The sequence below is a fragment of the Callorhinchus milii genome, unplaced genomic scaffold, assembly GCF_018977255.1.
Source record: "Callorhinchus milii isolate IMCB2004 unplaced genomic scaffold, IMCB_Cmil_1.0 Scaffold40, whole genome shotgun sequence".
Taxonomy (NCBI): Eukaryota; Metazoa; Chordata; class Chondrichthyes; order Chimaeriformes; family Callorhinchidae; genus Callorhinchus; species Callorhinchus milii.
The window spans coordinates 591276-613488 of NW_024704781.1; the positions used below are offsets into that span (position 1 = coordinate 591276).

The window sequence follows — 22213 nt, forward strand, 5'->3', positions numbered from 1 at the left end:
CACATGTAAAGGACAGAGAATGTCCATATTGGCCATCCCAGATCATACCTGTTTTGGCTTTATGAACAGTTCTTTCATGGATGATTAAACATGCCCTGTCAACACACCATTTCATACAACCAAGCTCTGGGATTTCCATGTGTAGGTGGGATACTGGAATTCTCAACTTGATTTGGATACTCTTAAGCATGGTCACGACTTTTCTCTTTTGCCCGATAACCGAATGATCACACGCCAAAAAAATCGAGATACTCATTTTGGATATTTTTCTGATTCATTTGGAAGACTCATATGGATTCTGCCGGTAAGACATTCCAGAATCTAACTGCTCTGTGCCTGAAAACCAATTCTCCTAACATTCCCCATTTGCTCGTTTGATAACCAACCGAAACTGACACCATTTCATCAAGAGACCACACAAGCACTTGCAAGAAATCCATTCACACACTCAGAATTTGGTCGCTGCCTTCAGCTCTACTGCATGTGTAAAAAAATGTTTAGTACAATAAATTAAACTATTGTATGACTCACAATATAGTCCGGCCCCGCTTACTGCAATTACGGACACAACTTGAGGAAAAATACATTTTCAAAAATAGTATTGTCCTTACCTGAAAATGAAATGCAATGAATTCAGAAAACTAAATCAGTCGCACACCAATCAATTTAATTGCCAGGAAAATATTTAGGGAAAGGTGAATTCATTTTGCAAAATACTTTCTATTCCTGTGTATACAATTCCCCGGCTGGACTTCTCTAAAACCTTCGCGGGTCTCCCCTCCCCAACTATTCACAAAATTCTGCTGATGCAAAACACCACTGCCCGCTTTCTCACCCGCACCAAACATCGTGCCCGATTACTCCAGTCCTTACCAAACTCCACTGCTTCCGTGACACATAAAGGATCAATTTCAAAATCCTCTCTCCAGCATTTGAATCCCTCCATTCCTTGCACCCGCACGTCTCTATCCTCCTCTCTCCCCGCAGCAGCACCCACTGCCTCTGCTGTATTGGGTCCGGCCTCCTCCGTATCCCCGAATTCACCTTTCCAGCATCGGCGGCCGTGCCTTCAACCCCGAAACTGGAAAACCTTCAATCAACCCCTTCGCCCGTCCTCTGCTTCATGTTCAGGTCGCCTGAATAGCTTCCTGTTCGACCAGGCCTATGGTCATCTTTACCCTGCCCATGGCTAGGCCTCCAGCTCCGCCAATTTTACTTACTGGATTAATTTCCAAATGATATGATATAAAGATAGTTGATTTTCTTCTGAAAGTTTACAATGAATGTATTCGCCAGATATCGACCCTGGGACCTACCACTCGTGATAACTGCTACACTATAGAAACTCGAAGAGAGACGGTCAATTGGCAATGAAAAATTGAAATACAAAATGGGGTTTGTTGTCTGAAAAATTTCCAAGCTTGGTAACTGCCTGCTCCCGTTGTTCCACGATGGCCCCTCTGGTAGGTATTGATGCTCTAAGTGTATACATTGATTCCAGTTGAGACAGATTGGTTTGAGTTGAAGCACAAATCCGCTCTCATTGTCCTTAAACATTTAAATTCAGCAGAACTTTTTTCAATTGGTACTTTCCATTATAATTATGAATTCCAAAACAAGAGGAAAACGAAATATCATGAGTATTTGACTGCCTTTGTGTTAAACACCGCATTCGATTGATTTTGACCATAGAAAGATGTCAACTGTGAAACGTTCGCTTCAATGCAACATCTGAAAATGTCAAACGTCTCAAAACGCTTCACAGGCAATGATGTAAAATTAATTTGCTGTGTATTTTGTGGGAGAAACACTTCGTACGATTACATAAGATATGTAATATATGTACAATGCATATTTTATTTTTATCTAATGTCACAGAACCACGATTTTTGATCGGTTTCGAGCCTAGGAAATTTACACTAAACTGGACCGTCAAAACAGTTTGCGTGAAGGAAATGTAGCAAGGCTGTGAGACTCCGATTACTTTACCGTTGATCTGCAGCAAAGTTGATTCTGTGGGACATCAAATGCTCTATTGTTGAACATTTGTGTAAGTAAATAACAATGATTGCAATGTTATTTCTTCTGAATTCAATGACTCATCGCTTTTCCCACCATTTGTACTTATTTTTCAAAATGTCATAAAAGGCTGCCGTTTGGAAATCCGCTGACAGGATACGGCCCTTAGGATAACTTGACCACCAAATCCCTTGATGTGCATTTCTTCTACATTGTCCACAATGCCACACATCTTAAGATTTTTTTTATTCCTTAAAGATAAGCAATGATAATAATAATCCTTGCATTTGATGTATCGCTTATCACGTCTTCGAGACATCTAAAAGCAAATTACTGAATATACTGTAGAGTGAGATGACCGTATATTTGTAGCTGGAAAAGGAATATGATATGTCATTTTCCTTGATTGTTACAAGCAACTATGAGATGCCAAGGATATTTCACCGCATCCATCAACTGTTGCCTGAACTTACTTTGAGTCACAGCGTAAATGCATGTATTTGTGCAGGTACCCAGGAGCTGCAGTAAGTAGGCGCTTTCCTGCGTGATGTACACAGGGTCCTCGGGACCCGTGTAAGTGTACGTTTTTGTAATCCGCCAGTAGAAGAAGAACACAACTTGAGTCAGCCAAAGGAACACGAAGCAGCCGGTTATGGTGAAGAGCAAGACGATAGACCTTTTGCGAGTTTCTATTTCTGGGTCCTTCTGGTTTTCCCCTCTGCTCTGCCCGCGGAGCACTTGGCGCACCCTATTGGCCAATAAGATTGACCTCATGGTCAGAGCGTTTAGCAGGACAATCAGACAGAAGGGAAGCAGGGGTGTCAAGATAACTTGGAACCAGTCAAAAGCCGCCCAGGCCAGTGAAGTGTAAAAATTGGCCATCAATTGACACATCCATGGGATATTATTGTTTATATATATTGGTTCTTGGATGAAGAGCCAGGGAATGTTTTTCACTCCACTAAGCAAACACACCGTAGTTATTACAAGGGCCGCCGTTCTCTCGCGGCAATATTTCACTTTCAGATTCGGGCAACAAATTGCAATAAATCTATCCAACGTGAAAGCCACGGTTAGCCAGACAGAGCCGTCCGTGGTGACGTAAATCAGAGCCACTTTGATAGTACAAACGGGGGTGATGTACAGAAAGCTGTTTGGGAAGTAAAGCCCTCCGATGCGATTCAGTATCACGTCAACCAACAGCACGAAAAAATCTGCTGCCGCCATGGCCACCAGATAATTGGTAATACATTTGGACAGACCACATCTCCCCCGGGATAGGATGGCCATCGCCAACAAGTTGACTAGAAAATAAAACAGACGGTGATCATTATTCTTATATGTTATTGAAAATTCACGATTGATTCTGTGCTTCTGAAATTATTTTGGGAGATAACTGGATGTACATTTACAAACTCTATCAAAAAAAACTGCCTGGCTCTGTTTCATTGGAAGGGCGGCATCTCTGTAAATTCAACACATTCTCAGCTCTGCATTGGAGTGTGAGGTTAGATTATAAAATAATAATCCTTCCATTAGACATAACGATTTTCACATCTTCTAGACGTCTCAGAAAATACTGTAAAGTGAATTGACTGTGTGTTTGTGGGTGAAATGCGGCATACAATTACACACATCCGTGTCCCGAAATTGTCGTGGAAACAGTGACCAAATAGTTATTTTTAAACCCTGAAATGGTGCTTGAACTCACAGGCCTCTGTCTCAGAGGTGACAGTGCTTGAACTGAGACAGATTGACACTCGGTATAAAACCACTATATTCCTGCAATGCATTCCGGTTTAATGTGCCCCGAAATGACTCCAATTTACAGTGTTGTGCTTAGAAAGGTGATTCTTTCAGCTAATTTTGGCACAGGAATTTCCCATAGAAAAAAAAACCCACAGTGCCGCAACATAGAGTGAGTGTCCAACTTTATTTGGGCGATTCTTTACAGTAACCAAGAGAGGGAAACTAGCTCCTGTTTTCAACGATGCCACTGGATTCATAACGTCGATTAATCATACTGAAGGGACCTCTATTAAAAGTCTGAGTACATGAGATATCCGACAGCACATCCCCATCCCACTACTGCAGCACACATAAACCATTGAACTTGAATGTCAGCACAGTCTTGGTATCCATAGTCTACATGGGTTCCAGGTCCTGATGCAGGACTTGAACTGACAATCATCTGACTGAGTGTCGAGGGTGTCAAAAATTGAGCTAAGCTGACAATATGCATCGTTGGATGTATCAACGATGCACTCTCCTTTTCAATATCTATATGCTCACTTTCAAGGTCGTTTGATCCATGAACACTTTAGCCTCCCGTATGCTGTATTTTGATACCAGCCTTTCCTCGACCTCAGAATCTCTGGCTTACCTTGTAATATTCCTGTACACGTGTTAGTCCAGGACACACAATCCATCCTGATTTTCACACATGGAACATATTGTGCATGGAAACGGTTTCAACTGACCTGTCATATATCCAGATATGCTTTTGTATTATTTTAATATAAAATTTATACGTTTTATAATTCTGCAACTATATCCCCCTCTGCACCAAACTCATACTCTTAACAGAACTCTCACTGTGATCCACCTCACTCAGTTCTCTTCTCCCTCTGTTGGGCACTCTGCTCAAATTATCACAACCTTACCAGGTACGCCAACGGCTGCAAGAATAGGATAACATATTGCATACACGCGTCCTTCTGTTGGTTTATGCATATCGTTAGATGATTATACCATATAGCTGTGCTGTGCGACAATCTGTGATAAAATCAGAGGCCCTTTTATTTGTTCCAGAGTAAAACCTCCCGGGATACAAACAGTTTGCATCATCATGCTATCAGATGGCTGTTAACAACAACACATTTACGTTGATGTGGGGCCTTTCATGACAGGATGATGTCCCAGTTGGGCTGGCCATTCCAGGTACGTTAAACTAACTTAATCTTTGATTCTGGTTTACTGCAGAATTATGGAAATACAGCTGAGATCAGTGGTACCCACTTCCTCAAGGTAAACTCTTGATGTCTCCAACTGGAGCTTCCCAGTTAGAGATAAGTGGTCTACTCGTATAAATTTGTGCTTAAACCAGTTTGTTTCTGCTCTTATTAGCTTCACAACAGCAAATTGTTATTCCCAATGCTTGAAACTGGATAAAGGCAGATGCTTCTCCCAATTTGAAAAAAAAAGTGACTGAGGATCAAAGGACTAGTGATTACATTGCGAGTAACCTCTTGGAGATTCGTATCAAAAAATAAGATGACGCAAAATTCGGATAGTAACATAATCCTAAACGGTTGGTACTGAAAATAAAGAAAGCAGATATAGTGGGAGTATCTTACAATGGATACGTAATTGGCTGACCGACAGAACCTAGAAGTGACTGTTTTGGGATATCTTTTATTTAATATCTTCATTAAATAACTGAAGCTGGGGGTCACAAGCATAGTGGATAAATTTGCAGATGACACAAAAGTAGTGAAAATGTTATACTGGAAAGAGGAAAAGGATCACTTACACGACAATTTCAATATTCTTGGGAATTGGTCAGGAAAGTAATGTTATTTATATGGTGAGAAAATAATTTGTACGACAAATGAAAACGACCTTCGGATTCCAATTGAGAGTAAATTGAAGCTATCACCGCAATGCTCGTCAGCAGTGAATAATGCAATTTAGAAGCAAGGCCGTAACAAAAGCGTGATATTGAGCCTAAACAGATGGATAAGCCTTTGCAAATCATGAGTGTGACCACACTTGGAATACGGTGTGCAGTTTGGATGACCGCAACATAAAAAAGATATTGCAACGATTGAGAGGATACAGAGGAGGGGAATCCAAATTGTTGATGTGATCGAGGGACCATACTTGGAGGAGGGATGAGATAAACTGGACATGTTCACATTGGAGCAAAGTAGGTTGATGGGTGATATGATTACAGTCTTTAAAATTGGGAAGGAAATATATAATATAGAATACGATATGCTATTTGGGACATGCCGAGCGACTTTTAGGCTGGAAGAAGGCGATCTGGATGAAAGCTTGTCTTCTTCCGCCAATCAAAGTTTTCTGTTCTTCTGAAACTACCAAATGTGATTTCAATCCAGAATTACACAGAAGGTATTGAGGTCCGAGTTCGTGAAGACATATTCATATTAACTGGTGAAGTAAAACTGTGAAAGGGCGCAAAACACAGTTTTGTACGGCACATAGGATTTTTATGAAGTCCTGAAATGAGTGACCAGATATATAACAAACATTAAGAGATTCCAGAAAACATGATTCCTTGACTGCTGTTCAATAAATTTTGAAACTAGCTCTTTGGAAGACCCAAAATAGCTTATTTGGTAGAGCGTAAGACCGAAAATATAAAGAACCCTGCTTGAAGCCGAGTTTCCGTATTTTTCTTTCTCAGTCTGACACTCACTCATAGTCTCTGTATTCCTCAAGTTAACACAATCATAAAAGTAAATCTGACGGTTTGTGTAACAATCCTTTGTTTCTTTTCTCCGGATTTCTGCAATTGAATCGAGCACGCACATTGGGTCATTTCCGGATTGTTGATATTTTGAAACAAATCTCATACTAAAACAACAACAACAAAAAGATTCCATTTATAGAGCGCCTTTCACATCGGGAGGACGTCCCAAGTATGCTGGACAGTTGGGTCACGACCCGAACATGGGGGAACTACAAAGATTGTACTCCCTGCCTTGCCTACTTGAAGCAATGTTTGAAGTTACTCCTCTTCGATCACCTTTCCAATCCTAGCTACGCTGTCCTACACCACTCCTGATCCCAACGTTCTGATCCGGGCCAAAACGCTGACTGTCCAGCAAATATGGTATAGAAATGTAATTATTGTGGATGTTGTTGTTAGGATCCAGCGTGTAATGTTGAACACGATAGAGACTGCATCCAGCGATCCCAGTTCCAAGCTTGATAAGCTTTGCTTATTTGCTTATCCCGGCTTTCATCCAAATTTCGCGGAATATTGGTAAAATGTCTGAGTCCAGGTTAAAACGTTAATTCCATCGCAGAATACCGATCGTTCTTCGGAGTTTGCAGCGGAATCTGGAACAACTTTTCTAACGTCACAATTCGAAAGCTCAAGAGGTGAACACTCAATTATATTTCAGTCTAAAATATAACATATTAATTTCCTTTTTCTGGAAGTTTTGGAGAGATGAGAAAACCACATGAACACATCGACTCTGCATTGCTAGGTACACAACCGTCACTGGTGCCTGAATTCGCAAATGTTTCTCCGTCTGCCATTTCGAACAATGTTATCCTTTACACATAGTTTTTTTTCCCCCAAGCTCCGTTGCAGTTGTAGCAGCGATGGCCGAGTGGTTATGGCCTTCGTCTTGAAATCCAATGGGGAAATCCGCCGGCTGCAGCGTTGCTTAGATACAATTTCGTAAAATGCAGCCATCACAATCATTCGCAGTTTCTTGCCATGGGAAGTCGAAATAGTATACAAAGGATATATCAATATATAAATCAATAAACATTCCATTAATATTGTTTTTTTTACTTGAGGAACACGTCACAAATCACTTGACAGTGGAGGGTTATATATTGTATTCTTTGAAGATCTTTGAGAATTCTCAATGTAGTGATAATTCGCTATATCATATGCAACTGTTATTATAAAGTTGTCACTTTAATTGTACGTATTAATTTTAGGTTAGTTACACTGAGATTATAACTGTCTCCTGCGGCGCTAAAACAATCGTATTTTGATATATCGGCCACTCGGCCATCTTGATTCTTCCAGTACCAACTCTCAGTGGGATAGAGTTAACTTACATTTGTTTATCAAGTTTGTTCAACAAAATAAATATTATCCCTGATGTCCGAACAGAGAATCAACTGACAAACGGGTGTCTACTACCAACTATGTTACAGAGGTGTATGGAGCAGGAATACTGATCTATAGTGTAGCCCCATATGCGAATCAAATCGATTCTGTTTGGGACCCTTTTTGGATCACTTTGGCACATCGTCACATTAAAGGGCCATAACCATGTCTTTTTCAATTTTGACAACCGGTTAGGCCTCAGCTGGAGTATAGTGCCCAACTTGGGGCAAGGGGGACGAAAATCATGTCAAGAGACTAAATAAGTTGGGTTATTCCTCCAAGAGCAGAGACGGTTCATGGAAGATTTAGTGGAGGTTCATGAATGAAGATTTACGATTGCCAAGTAATGAAGATGTTTGATAGTGTCGATAGGGAAAAGCTGTTTCATCTCTCTGGTCGATTGAACTTGTTTTAGCTACACTGGATGTGTGTGGCTGCAAAGCTTCTGTGGTAGTATTCAAGTTTCGCGAATGAGGCATTTTCATTGAAAACACAACAATCCATGTCACAGTATCCAGTGTAGCAGAATGGATAATTAAAATGCTCGCTGACGCTCATCGGATTAGAAAAGTGTTGTATTAAAAATCGAAAGGTTTTTGCTTGAGTCCCGAATATTATTTCCTCAATCAGACAGTAAATGATAATTCCTGACTTTCCGAACTATTTATTGTAGAGTACTGCACATTTGATCCTGAAAACTACTTAATGGAAAGCCGGAGAGGGAGAAATGAAACTAACACCTTAATTATCACTTTACTTGGTCTTTTTTAAGGAAAATCTAATGTCATGCAAACATGGAGGATTCTTTCAATCAGACTTCTCCAAACTGCCAGTGTAAGTAAAGTTCTATTTAAGAAATCGACTTTTACAATGGAAATGGCATCAGCGGCTGCGATGGCCGAGTGGTTAAGGCGTTGGACTCGAAATCCAATGGGGAATTCCCGCGCAGGTTCGAACCCTGCTCGCAGCGTTTTTGAGATGGAATCTCTCGCAGTCATCAAGTGGAGATGTGGTGATTGTAAAAACAAACTTGATAAGTCACAACAAATTATACGATTCTTAAGGTCAACCTCCAATCAGTTGTTTTTATCATCTTATTGGGAAAAAGGTTAGCATATTGCAGCGTCAGACAAAACTTTTAACGTATGCAATCCGAATCCGAATAGAATAATAATCTTTGCATTTCTTATAACACTGAGACAACTCAAAAGCTGATAAGGACAGAAAAAGAAAGTCTCATATTTAAGTCAGACGAAGAAGACCTGGTCCAAGTCAACAAAATTATCCAAACGATATAAGCCTTGTCTCCGTGGCAATTGTTTGTGGAAATAAATGAGACTGACTCACAAAATGTCACAAATGTTGGCAAGTCCAAGAGGTATGCGCATATTTCAGGCGCCTTAACACATCTGCTATAAAAGTTCTTATGGACAATACCACAATAATCGGATTGAGTTATAATTGATATATTGTTACCGTTTAAATCTTTCTATAGGGGTAACTTCTAAAATGCTTTCAGTGGGTTGTCAGCCATAAACAATAACACTGTCTCGTTGCATATGAATGGATGCCAAGTCAGTATTCAAGGTTCTGCACGGACCAAGTGAAGACATCGAGAGAATTTATTGGAAGACACGAGGGGCATTAGCCGAACCATTCACTCCAATCTATACCTCGAGGTCGTGGAGGACACCATCTTCAGCCTAGACACTGCACTGAAGGACTGTACTGAGAAGGGGTGAAAGACTTTCTGATTATGATCATCCTTCTTCAAGGACTGCAAGGACTCAATGCCGGTAAAGTCTGTTGTATCAATACTGTGGTGCTAACAATGCTCCTTTATGGATCAGAGCACCAAAAAACGGAGCAGTCAGGCTTCCTCCGACCCATCTGTAAAATCAAGAGCCAAGTCGTGTGGTGGATTTGTGGCAAAACTCGGGAAGCAGATATAGAGAGGGAGGGATCCGGCCTCGACTGATCTGTTGATAAACATCCTGGAGGCGGGGAGACTTCACATCGAGCACGTATATTTGCTAAGGATTCCCCTTGAGTTCACGGATTAAGCAGCTAGTGTTGAGTTATCCTGAAGGCAGCTGAAGACAGATACTCGCCAGTTAGTTGATGAGGAACCTCTGAGGCTGAAGGTGACAGCTGCTGGAAGGCATTACCTGGAATTCGAGTTCGTGAACAGTCATTTGTCCAGCGCCTGGAATCCAGCTCGATTGGGCTGCAGAGAGGTAAGCAACTGCCGCTTATACTCCAACCATCCAACAGGTAAAAACATCCCTCAATGGGAAGGGTCATGTGAGCAAGTCGCGGAAAGGAAGCTGATGGCAATGCTCTCAACCGTATCGCACTGAGACACATTGCCCATCGTGAGGCTCGCAGCCAGTTTCTTGTACCTACCATCAACCGATTCAGGGATTAAACCGGTGCTTGTCGGATATCTAACGGCCAACTTGTTACTATTCTGTTGATGGGGTAGTTTCTGCTTGGAGCTGAACTGGCTCCAAGATGACACACCTGGCAATACAATGTCGCGATCGAGTGACGGTCTTGAGGCGGCTTCCTGAGCGAGTCGATTCATCAGTATTCCAGGACAGCGCTGCTGACTGCGTAGCAATCCTCATTCATCTGCAGGATTTGGAGGGGCAGACAAGTCACTGGGATTAGGGAGTTGACCCACTCAACGACTTTTTCCACTGTAAGCCAAAGGGCGAATGGGTAAATTGGCGCTACTTGGGCAATCAATGGCAAAGCTTCCCGGACAGCAATATCCATGGCAAGCTCTGTGGTTTTCAATGGCTAGACTTCAGGATTACCCAAAGAGATACGCCGGGGTCCACAAGACTTGGCTGTTGCCAATCTGCGCCTAATGCTTTCCGGAATTGGGTAACCAGAGTGCGTCCCTCCAGGGGGTGAGTGTACATTCCATTTCATTGCTCTGTCTATGGCATTTCCAAGTGCAGAAGGGACACATGGAAGTCTCAGCTTGGTTTGATACTGCTAAGAAAGTTGATAGGTTTTGCGTGTGACAGACATCCGGCTGAACACAACAAAAGATGCTGAAATGCTTTTCAACTTTTCGAATTCATAACATAACTTGGTTCTGCTGGATGTTGATATTTTCTTCACAATTTATTTTGTGAAGCCATTTCTAAATTGTTTTACTAACCTTCCCAGCTTCACAGATGATTCCAGATACTTTTCTTTTTGTGTTATATTGCCATATAAAAACATTTTCAAATTGTAGATTGCTATATTCCCTGATCTTAACTAGTTCCTTATTTTCTTGTTAATGTTCCCCAAAGTAGTGGTTATGACCTTCACTTTGCTAGCGGTTTGACCCGGGTTCAGTTCGGTGCAGGTTTACAAGAACCAAGGTGCAAGGCCCTTGAGTGTGCATTAGTGCACATGTTGACCTTTACCAGCTTGTGCAGCAGTGCGAGTGATTGCAGGCAATGCCCCACAAGCTTTCCGCTGGGAGATGTCTACGTATTAGAGGTTTGTTATGTTTAACAGCAGCCGATGAAATGGCTCACTGATGGCAGTGACTGGACTACCCTCTATTTCCTGCCGATGAGCCATTCTGGCAGGTCTGTCAATCACTGAGCACTGGGGTTCTGTGGACACGCCTGTCTCTGGAAACAAATTTAATATTATTATAGAGGATTGACTTGATTTCCTAATTGTGTTGCCAAGCAACAATCGTGGATCCAGCTCAGCTCCCAAAAGAATCTGTTCACACCCTTATCCCAGGAGAGCAGTTGTAAATTTACTGGAAATAATCTAAGTGCAATTCTGGATGATCGCCTGTTGGGACTTCTTTCTTTTACTGTATAAATAGTAATCCATCCAATATCTTGGATTCAGTGCCGGCTGTACGTTTCAACATGAAGAGATATCACAGCTTTTCAGAAAAGGTGTATCAAACAGGCACAATATTTCAGATAATGTACATATACTATCCTTTTCTGGCTGTTATTGGTGTTCCAGGTACGTCTATATCAATAAGAATTTAAATCGTGTCTTCTACGAAAATGCAGTGAAACTATTTTGATGTATTAGTTACACTGACATATGCCGCGGAAGAATAACTGCCTGGTTTCTTTCATTTATTTTATTTTATTTGCATTGCAGAGGACCACCAATTCGCTGAATTAATAAATAGATGTACAATAGTATGTTATTATTATATTACATGTTATATATTTCCTTGCATTTCATACAGCGCCTTATATGTGTACAATACGTCTCAAAACGCTTCACTGAATATCCTGTAAAGTGGGATGAATGCATATTGTGTGAGATCTTAAATAACTTACCGAAAATGGGATTGTAAATAAAAAATAAATTCAGCAATTTGCAAAATTAGAATATCAAAAACGTTGTTGAAATAAAAATGTAGACACAGATGCAATATTTCCTCCATTGTTGCTTTAATACTATTACATAAATTTGCACCATGGACCAGACCAATCGGGCCATTGAGTTTGCATCGCCTCTCAGCAACGTGTTCTGTCTTAACCAACTCATTCCGCCTGAAGCCGCTTTTCCTACGAAATATGCATTGTATTAATATTATCGAAAATCAAGACCTACACGGTGTATGTTTTATTTATGTGAAATTAAGTGCTTCCATCTTTTTGTTGAAGATTCATGATTGCATTATACAGAACAATTAGAATGAACATGCCTCTGCCATAGATTGGCATAATAGATAATGCGCCACAATATATTTCATTTCGCAAACAGTCTTCAATGTTTTCCATCGTCTCCGACCCGTATTCAGTGGAAAATCATCAGAGTGATTCATCCTAAGTCAATGAAAACTGTAGTGGAATACCATAAATTTCATTATTTAACATTCAATCATACTTCATTACTTGTGACATCTCAAATGAGATTGCGTGAAATTCTAATTATTTGATACACGTTCAAGGATTAAAACTGACATCATGCGCTTTTTCTGCATTTACTCCCTTATTCCATGCATCAATTTTACCTGAGATTCTCATTAATATTGCAAAAATTAATTAATTTTACATAATGACTTTCACAACAAGAGACATTTTTAGTGGATTTTCTGAAAGTTGTAGTGACACTGTAATTTATAGGCGAAGTCATCAGCCAAATTGCAACTTTACAATATTGTGGCGGGATCTTTAAACGTTCACTGAACAGCTTTGAATCTATCGAGTTAAAGTCTTATCTTAAGAACTGATATTCCGAACACACAACATTGCCTCAGCAACAAACTGCAAAGCGAGCTCGGAGCTTGAGTTCAAAAAGTTAAAATGCGGTGGTAGAAAACTGAAATTAAAACAAAAACCGCTGAGGACACTGTTGAGAGAGGAAAGTGAGTTAACGCTTCTCTCGTGAGTTCGAAGCCTGACTTTAGTTTTAACTGAAGCTGAATATAAACAGGAATAATGTTTATCGTGTTATATTTTATCTGTGTAGTACTAACGGCGTTTTATCTCTTGGTGAGAAATACAAGGTTGATAATATTTAATAGCTTATGTATCTGAAGAGATGCAGTTGCATTTAAAAGACCAGATTATCCCAGAATTCAAACTTGTTAGATTATTTAGAATACATAGACCGATTCTGCGTTATTTTAAATCGATATTTTTAATTAACTTGTATCTTTCTTTCAGTTAACTTGGTTGCAATTGCGATCCTATCCAGAGGTAAATGTGGACTCTCCAGATGCATCACTCGTTACCTGGTGTCCATGTCAGCAGCCGATCTACTGGTTATTATCAGTGACGTGATATTGACTCGACTGAATTATCTTTATTTCCCAATTTGCTTCCTGGACCTCACTCCCATGTGTTCGCTAGAAAGTACTCTGCTCTGTGCAGCAACTGACTGCTCTGTGTGGCTAACAGTGGCCTTCACCTTTGATCGCTTTATAGCTATTTGTTGCCAGAAATTCAAAACCAAATATTGTACTGAGAGAACAGCGACGCGTGTGATAGGAATAGTCTGTACTCTGAGCTGTTTCAGAAACATACCCTGGTATTTTATTTATCAACCTTGGTATATAATTGACAATTTACCGTGGTTTTGCAAGACAAAAGAAATTTATTATAGTTCATGGGCCTGGGGAGTTTATTCCTGGACTTCCACCTTATTAACCCCTTTTGCTTCCTTTGTTCTAATTTTTCTACTAAACATCCTGACCATCAGACACATTTTAGCGGCAAATAGAGTCCGCAGGTGTGTTCTCGGCCAAAACAGCAATGAAAATGCTAACGACCCAGAGATTGTCAACAGGAAAAAGTCCATCGTTATTCTCTTCGCTATATCCGGGAGTTTCATACTTTTGTGGATGACCTACATTGTATATTACTTATATAGACAAACTGCAAACTATTTCTCTTACTCGGGGTACAATGATCCAGTCTATGTTCTGTATGAAAGCGGTTGCATGCTGCAGCTTCTCGGTAGCTGCACAAACACGTTCATTTATGCTGTGACGCAGGCTAAATTCAGGGAGGAATTTAAAAAAGCAGCTAAATATCCAATAAATATGATACGCAAAGTGGCCCAATGATGTAAATGCTGTGGCAAAGCGTAACTGATCAGACAAAGGCTTGTGTGCATCAATGCAATGAATTTGCTTTCTGTCCCAGGGCTGTGCAGCCCATATCCACAACTTCTTATGTTATATATTTGTATATCCTTGCATTTGATACAGCGCCTTATATCTGTCCAAGACGTCTCAAAACGCTTCACGGAATATCCTGTAAAGCGTATTAACTATATTTTGTGCAAGATATTAAACAACTTACCGGAAAACGGATTGTAGATAAAAAATGAATGGAACAATTTGGAAAATGAGAATATCAAAAATGCTGTTGAATATAAAAATGTACACACAGATGCAATATTTTCTCCGTTGATGCTTACATACTATTACATATGTTTACACCATGGACGGAGACCAATCGGGCCATTGAGTTTGCATTGCCTCTCAGCAACGTGTTCTGCCTTAACCAACTCATTCAGTTTGAAGCAGCTTTTCCTCCGAAACATGCATTATACTAATATTATCCAAGAATCAAGTCATACGGTATATGTTTTATTTCTGTGAAATTAAGTGCTTCCATCATTTTGTTGAAGACTCGTGATTGCATTATACAGAAAAATTCGAATGAACAGGGTTCTACCATTGATAGGCATAATAGACAATGCACCACAATATATTTCATCCAGCAAACAGTCTTCAATGCTTTCCATCATTTCCTACTCCGTATTGAGTTCAAAATCATCGAAGTGATGCAGCTTCTGATACACGTTCAAGGATTAAAACTGACATCATGTGCTTTCTCTGCATCTACTCGGTTATTGCATGCATCAATCTTAACTGAAATTCTCATTAATATTGTAAAAATGAATTAATTTTACACAACCACTTGCACAAAAAGAGAATTTTTTTGTGGATTTTCTGAAAGTTGTAGTGACACTGTATTTTGTAGCCGAAGTCATCAGCCAAATTGCAAATTTTCGAACATTGTAGCGGGATCATTAAACATTGGAGTGCCGCATACTCATTACCTAATTGAGGTCCCTCACTGTATTGTCCCATCTCTGAAACCATATTCACCCATAATTACAAGCACATTCCCCTCGCTTAGCTGGTACAGGTCGACTCATCTGTCAGGCCCTGCAAACAGCACCGTATTGTTCTCGGCTGCATTGGTTCCGAAGCCCAAATAGATTGAGTTCAGGATCCTAGTTCTCTCATTAATGTTCCTCCACGGTGTTATCCCCCAGCGTCAATGTAATCTCATTCATCCACACCATCAGTTATGTTCCCTTCGCTCAGCGGAAATTCGTTGACTCCTACACACCCCGCTCTTTCTCCCCATCCCATCATATTCGGTTGAGCTACCAGCCAATTTGCCACCAAAAGGGACTAAACCGAAGAGCTTATGAATTTTATGATAAACCGCCTGACCGGCTGCTAACCAGGATTTTGATCAACAACAACAAATTATAATAATAATCCTTCCTTTTGATGAGGCACCAAGTCGGGCCGTTGAGTTGTCTCCAAGCGCTTCACAGAATGTACTGTGAAGCGAATTGACTCTGTAATTTGTGGGAGCTATTCTCAAAACTATGTGGGGAGGGAATTATTCAGCAGTACAAGCGAATTGAGGGAACAGAACAATACGCACTTACCATGTGGGCTTCTTCTAACTAACTATAAGGGGAAATTGCATTTATGGTAACATTATGGATAAAACAATACACACCATTTGAATGTAAAATACCTGATTCATTTCTGAGAGTTCAACAGGAAACAATTATAGAAAAAAACATTGAACGCTATCCCGAGACACAATAATAATACGTTACATTTGATCAGTGCATTTCACTTCGGAAGGACCTCTCCAGGCGCTGCATTGTTGGGGATTTTAAGATGAGCTACGGGTTGGATTCAGGAGGGTTGGAAGGCAGAGATGGTAAGGGTAGGAGGATGATCGAACGGGTATTAGAAACGATAGATATTGGAAAGTTTCTTGTGTCGATGTATCTCAGTGGTTAGAGCATTCGCCTCGCAACCTGGAGGACCTGGGTTCTCGGGCTGGGCGAAATGTGGGACCATTTTCCTTGATCCATTCGCCTCTGCTTACGAAGCTTGTTGTTACACGATTAGCGGAATACTTTTCTGGGCTGTTCTTGGACACTTTTCTGTCCTCACTCCCCCAAATCCGCGCCATGACTGGCACTACTTCCGACCGACCGCCTCCGCAACATGGCCGGACTGCTCCACTGCCTCACCCCTCAGGCTGTCGAACCCCTCACCCACGCATTTGTCACATCAAGCTTCGGTTATGGGAACTACCTCTTCATCGGCCTTCTCAACTCTACCCTTCACAAGCTGGAGATCATCCAAAGCACTGCGGGTCGTGTTTTCTCACGCACCAGGCTCCGTGAGCCCATCATTCCTACCCTCGCCCGACTCCACGGGCTCCCCATCCCCCAGAGGATCGAGTTCAAGATCCCCGTCCTCACATTTAAGGCCATCCATGGCCTTGCCAACTCCTAAATCTCTGACCTGCTGACTCATTACCAACATGCCCGCTCCATCCGTTCAGCTGGCTCCGGCTGCTCCATGTCTCCCGCCAGATGCCCATTGATTAACTGCCAGATATTTGAGGTGATTGGCTCCAGCCTCCGCAGTTATGACATGTGCTATCGTCCAATAGGTCAAGTGCAAAAAGTCCACGAGATCAGAAACTCTTTGAAATCAATTATCTTTATATGAATAACAGCAAAGAACAATAGTATCGTGAATTATAAGGAAGATAATGAGGCTATGAGGTCCATTGTGAAAGTTTCGACTCTATGAAAGGGTTTTCTCAGTCAGGCCCACTGCCCATTCTTTCCCCATATCCATGCGATTTTATTTTCCTTTGTAAGTTCCAGTCCAATTCCTTTTTGAAAACTACTATCGAATCTGTTGCCACTTTCACAATTTACATTCTAAACCGTAACAAGACTATTATTTAAAAATAAAGTCCCTCCGTCTCTCCTCTGGTGTTTTGACAATTATCTTCAATCTGCGAAAGCTTCTTCAGAAGCTACAAAAGTATAATTTGGAAACGAAGTGTGATGTATGTTATGAAGAGTTAGGAATAAAATTGAATACAGGATTAAATTATGTTTCACACAAAAACATTAATGATAATGTGCACTGAAATGTGCACAGCTCACCTTCACTGAGAAAAGTGTCGCAAAGTCTGTGGCCAATGGATCAAAGGTATTATGACAGAGGGATACCTCAAGCATTAAACATGATATAACGTGAATTGTTGTGACTGTATCTGTCAGTCAATTGCCAGTCAATTCACTTTACAGTAGATTCTGTGAATTGCTTTTTAACATCTCGAAGACATGATAAGTCGTTGTATTAACTGTATGAATTAATAATATGTCTTTCACTCTTTCACTACATGAACCATTCTATCAGTGTTTGCTTGTGGTTCACAATTAGCCGAGTGTTTCCTCTGAGAGACACAGCAGCAAAGTCACAATCTGCGAAATAGGTCAACTGTCAGGACAAACATCTGTTCTGAGATGAAACCCTTTCGCTCCTCTTTGGAGTTCAAGTACATTGGTGTAGTCTGACAGTAGCACCGTGTGTGTGATGGCACAATAATGCTGGTGTCAGATATAGCCACGGGGATCTTAGCTACAGTTGATCTCTTGCTGATCGTCTCCAGATTAGTGGTGAAACGTGCTGTTGTAAACTCAACACTGAAAGTGTCCAGATTTGGTGTTAAGCATTGTGTTGGAAATTCAGCACTGAAAGTCCCCATCATAATTATATCTGTGTGTGTCCAGATGAGGCTCCCCTGGATACTGACTGTACCAGAACTTTAAAACAACAGTGAAATCAGCAGAGTAGGTGCAGCTCAGGGTTACAGTCTGACCTTCAGTAACAGACACTTACATCTGTGATGGCACAACGCTGATTCTATTCGCTTCCTCTGTAGCCAGAGAGAACATATTATTCACTCTCACACAAGGGCCAGAGGTAAATCTCAAAATTGTTTTAAGATTGCGAGAGAGTGACTTCCGCATAAGCGCCCAAAATAATGAATTTAACGGCGCAAAGTATTTAGAGGCGCAAATGGGCTGCGGTGTTATTCTACAAAACGTAAAGTCACCACACGTTACAGTCAAACTATACAACGCGCTTTTGGACATTCTCCATACCGAAACGACATTCTGTGTAAGGACTATCGACTCCATCATTTAGATTCTATCCTGGGATGTAAAAAAATCAACCTGGTAATATATTGTAGTTCAAGTCAGACCCAATCTGCCTGTAATCCCATATATTTATATAATAATAAGAAGAATCCTTGCATTTTGATATAGCGCTCTTCACGTCGGGAGGACGTCACAAAGCGCTTCAAAGAACACACTCTAAAGAGAATTGACTGCATATTTGTGGGCGAACGCGGCAGCCAATTGCGCACAGCAATGTCCCACAAACAGTCGTAGATTGAAAATGACCAATTTATTATTGCCTGTGGTTTTGGAGGGATTATATATTTCAATTATCCCTTCAATTCCATTTCAAATCATTATTTTGCTTGATTTCATCTGCATTAAGTAATATAATAATCCTTGCATGCGATGGAGTGGATTTATATTTTCAATTGGAGCGCACAGCAGTGTCCAACAAAGAGTCATGGATTGAATGACCAAACCACTGTCAATTACAAATGTTTTTCTTGCATTGTTTATTATCCCGAAAAAGTATCCGCCAATCGACTAACAACCGTGTTCCTTCTCTGTGATTTGTAAACGCACTCGTGTGTGCTGAATAAGGAAACTTGCCAAAAATTTCGCCGAACCCAGGTCCTCTCGCTTGCGAGCCGATTTGTCTCACCAGTACGGTACAAGACTCCACTGACAGTAAAATATCGCTTTCCAAAATTTCTCTGTGAAAATGAATGTCAGATAATTCTTAAGTGCTGTATTTTGCATCATAGTATTATTTTACCCACCGCTATGCTACAGAACTCCGAAGGTCCTCTCTCACTCTAACAAATGAAAAATTGGCTGCGGCCTTTTGACTCCCAAAATATACAGTGAATTCAGTTTACAGTATATTTTGCGAAGCACTTTGAGACATCTAAATCGCATTGATTATTCGATTTGTTAATATGCTTCTTCATTGCTATTGACAACATGTCTGCATTCCAACAAACATTTATCACAATCTGTTATCTGTTGGTGAAAAAAATCTCAAATGTACAGTAAGAAAAGTATTATATATTATAATTCACTTAATATGAATTAAATAAAGTGTAAGCTAGGATCGCAGTTGGAAGAGGGTTTGTTACACTCTCTTTCACTAACTGTACTCTTTTGGTTCCCAGCTTTGGTTGTGATGAGGGTTACTGTACGAGGTTTCCTATCATGTGTATCACTGTGGTGCAGACTGAGTGCACAGTGATACAGAGCGGAGTCTGTCAGCCGCACGCCGGCGATGGTTAAAATGCTGATTCCCTTGGCAGTGTCAAGAGAAGCAGAAATATGATCTCCAGTGGGGTTTCCTCCCTCTCCTGAGGGTTTTCTGTGGAGCAGGTATTTCAGTGCCTCGCCAGGGGACGGACGGTACCAGGAGACGCTGAGATCTTGTCCGCACAATCCTGAATATTTGCAATGTAATGTAGTGTTCTGACCAGCAAACGCCGTTTGTTCAGGCGGTGTCTGGGAAACTGTATAACTCGATTCTGTATGGTTCAAAATCAAAAGATACTTTGAATCGCACCATCTTAGAATCGTATAATATTTGCAATTGTCATACCGTATTATGAGGAATTCGGACGTCTCAAAACGCTTCTAAGAATGCATTGTAAAGTGCAGTGACTGTGTACACTGTGGGTGAAAATCGGCAGTCGATTGAACACAACAGTGTCCCACAAACACTCGTCCATTGAGCGTCTACGTTTTTACCATAATTATTCGTAAGTTTCTTTAAGGGATTATTACACCTAGAAGAGAGATCCACTATCGACTGACTATCGGGTTCCTACTTACAGTTTGGTAAATATAGGCGTGTGTGTGGTTGTAGGAATTTACCCAAAGTTGTGTCCTGCCCGGCAATCGAAATCAAGTCCTCTCTCTTGCAAGAAAAGTTGTCTCAAAACTGAGCTACATGACTCCACAGGACTTGTGGTGTCTCTGACCTGAGGTTCAACGGCAACTGTGAACCACTGGAATCATGTAGCACAGAAGGAGGCCATCGGGTCTAATGTGCCTCAACGTCTCATTGAAAGAACTGTATAGCTCTACTCATTCCCCTCCTGATACACTATAGCTTTGCAGTTGTTGTTTTTTCAATTAAATTGTCTACGAATTCCGTTTTGAATTTTTTTATTGTATCTGCTTACATTTCAAACAGTGCATTCCAAACTCTAATGACTTCATATAAATGAAGCCCCGCCTACCCTATATCAATCTGGTTAATCACCTTTGCTCCCCGTCCAAGGCCTTGATATCTTTCCTAATTGAAATGCTTCGTACCAAATGTCAGGATTATTATTATAACAGTGACAGAAACAGCAGAGGAATGGATTAATGTAAAGAGCACTTGTAGATGAGCCACATTTTAATGCAGAAACAAACAGTGTAACTATTTCTGTGACACCAGTAATATGATCTCTCATAAATGCACCGATTAATTAAGCTTTGTTCTAATCTTGTACATGTTTACTGTGGCGGATTTTCCACATTGAGGCTTTGGGTGTCTGTGATCATGGGAATGTTTAGCAGATAATCAGGTGTCAGTTTGTAACGTTTTCTGAGCGGGTTTACAGTTGAGGCACATGGAAAGTTTCCCTTCTGTAAATGCCGTTACTTTAACATTGGTGTTGGAGGAGCTTCAGCCTCTGACTTGTTGCCAATATCAGTTTCTCGCTCAGTCTGTGAGCCGCTCAATACAGTCTCACTTGTGCGAGAACCAAAATTCTTTCTTTCCTTCTTTCTTTCTTTCTTTCTTTCTTTCTTTCTTTCCTTCTTTCTTTATTTCTTTATTTCTCTCTTTCTTTCTCTCTCTCTTTCTTTCTTTCTTTCTTTCATTCTTTCTTTCTTTCCTTTGTTCTTTCTTTATTTCTTTCTCTCTTTCGTTCTTTCTTTATTTCTTTCTTTCTCTCTTTCTTTCTTTCGTTCTTTCTGTCACCCATTCTCTGTTATATTCTTTTCAGTCTTTCTTCAAGTTTCTTATCTTTCATTTTGGCAAAACGAGTGAATATTTACTTGCCCGTTTGTGTAGAATAACGCAGAAATCGATGGGATCAATCAGCACGTGTGTAGAGAGGAAAGTGAGCTAATATTTCAAGTGGATGACCTTGCGTCAGAACTATATGTTGTTGGAAGGCAGCAGTTTGTAGAATGTTTCTCAACGTAATCAATTCAGTCGAAGGTGGCTCCAGTTTTAGTGAGATTTGAGCAGAATAGGAAATGTAATACTTTCTTTGGATCAAAATATGCTGCTTAATATGTTACTGAATTTACACTCAACAGATGCTCTGAGGATGTTCCTTTGGAACTCATTTCCAGACAACGTCAGAGACTTTATAAAACATAGCAATAATAGCTGTTCATTTGAGAAACAAGCTTCATTGTGGGAGCTCATTAATATTTTCCACAACATGGAATTTATATTCCATAATTTGTCAAATGGATTGTTGAAGTGGCTCGGTTATAAATAATTGGGAGAATGAAATAGACTAATGCATTTTACAAGTTCACGTGAATAAAGTTTTACTTTAGTAT

General features: G+C 40.5%; 1 non-coding gene across 1 annotated transcript; it reads left to right on the top strand.

Annotated features, from left to right (window-relative positions):
- The first annotated feature begins 8788 nt into the window (after nt 1-8788).
- On the top strand, nt 8789-8870 carry trnas-cga. The gene has a single exon. It is a non-coding gene; the product is annotated as a tRNA-Ser (tRNA).
- The last annotated feature ends 13343 nt before the right edge of the window (nt 8871-22213 follow it).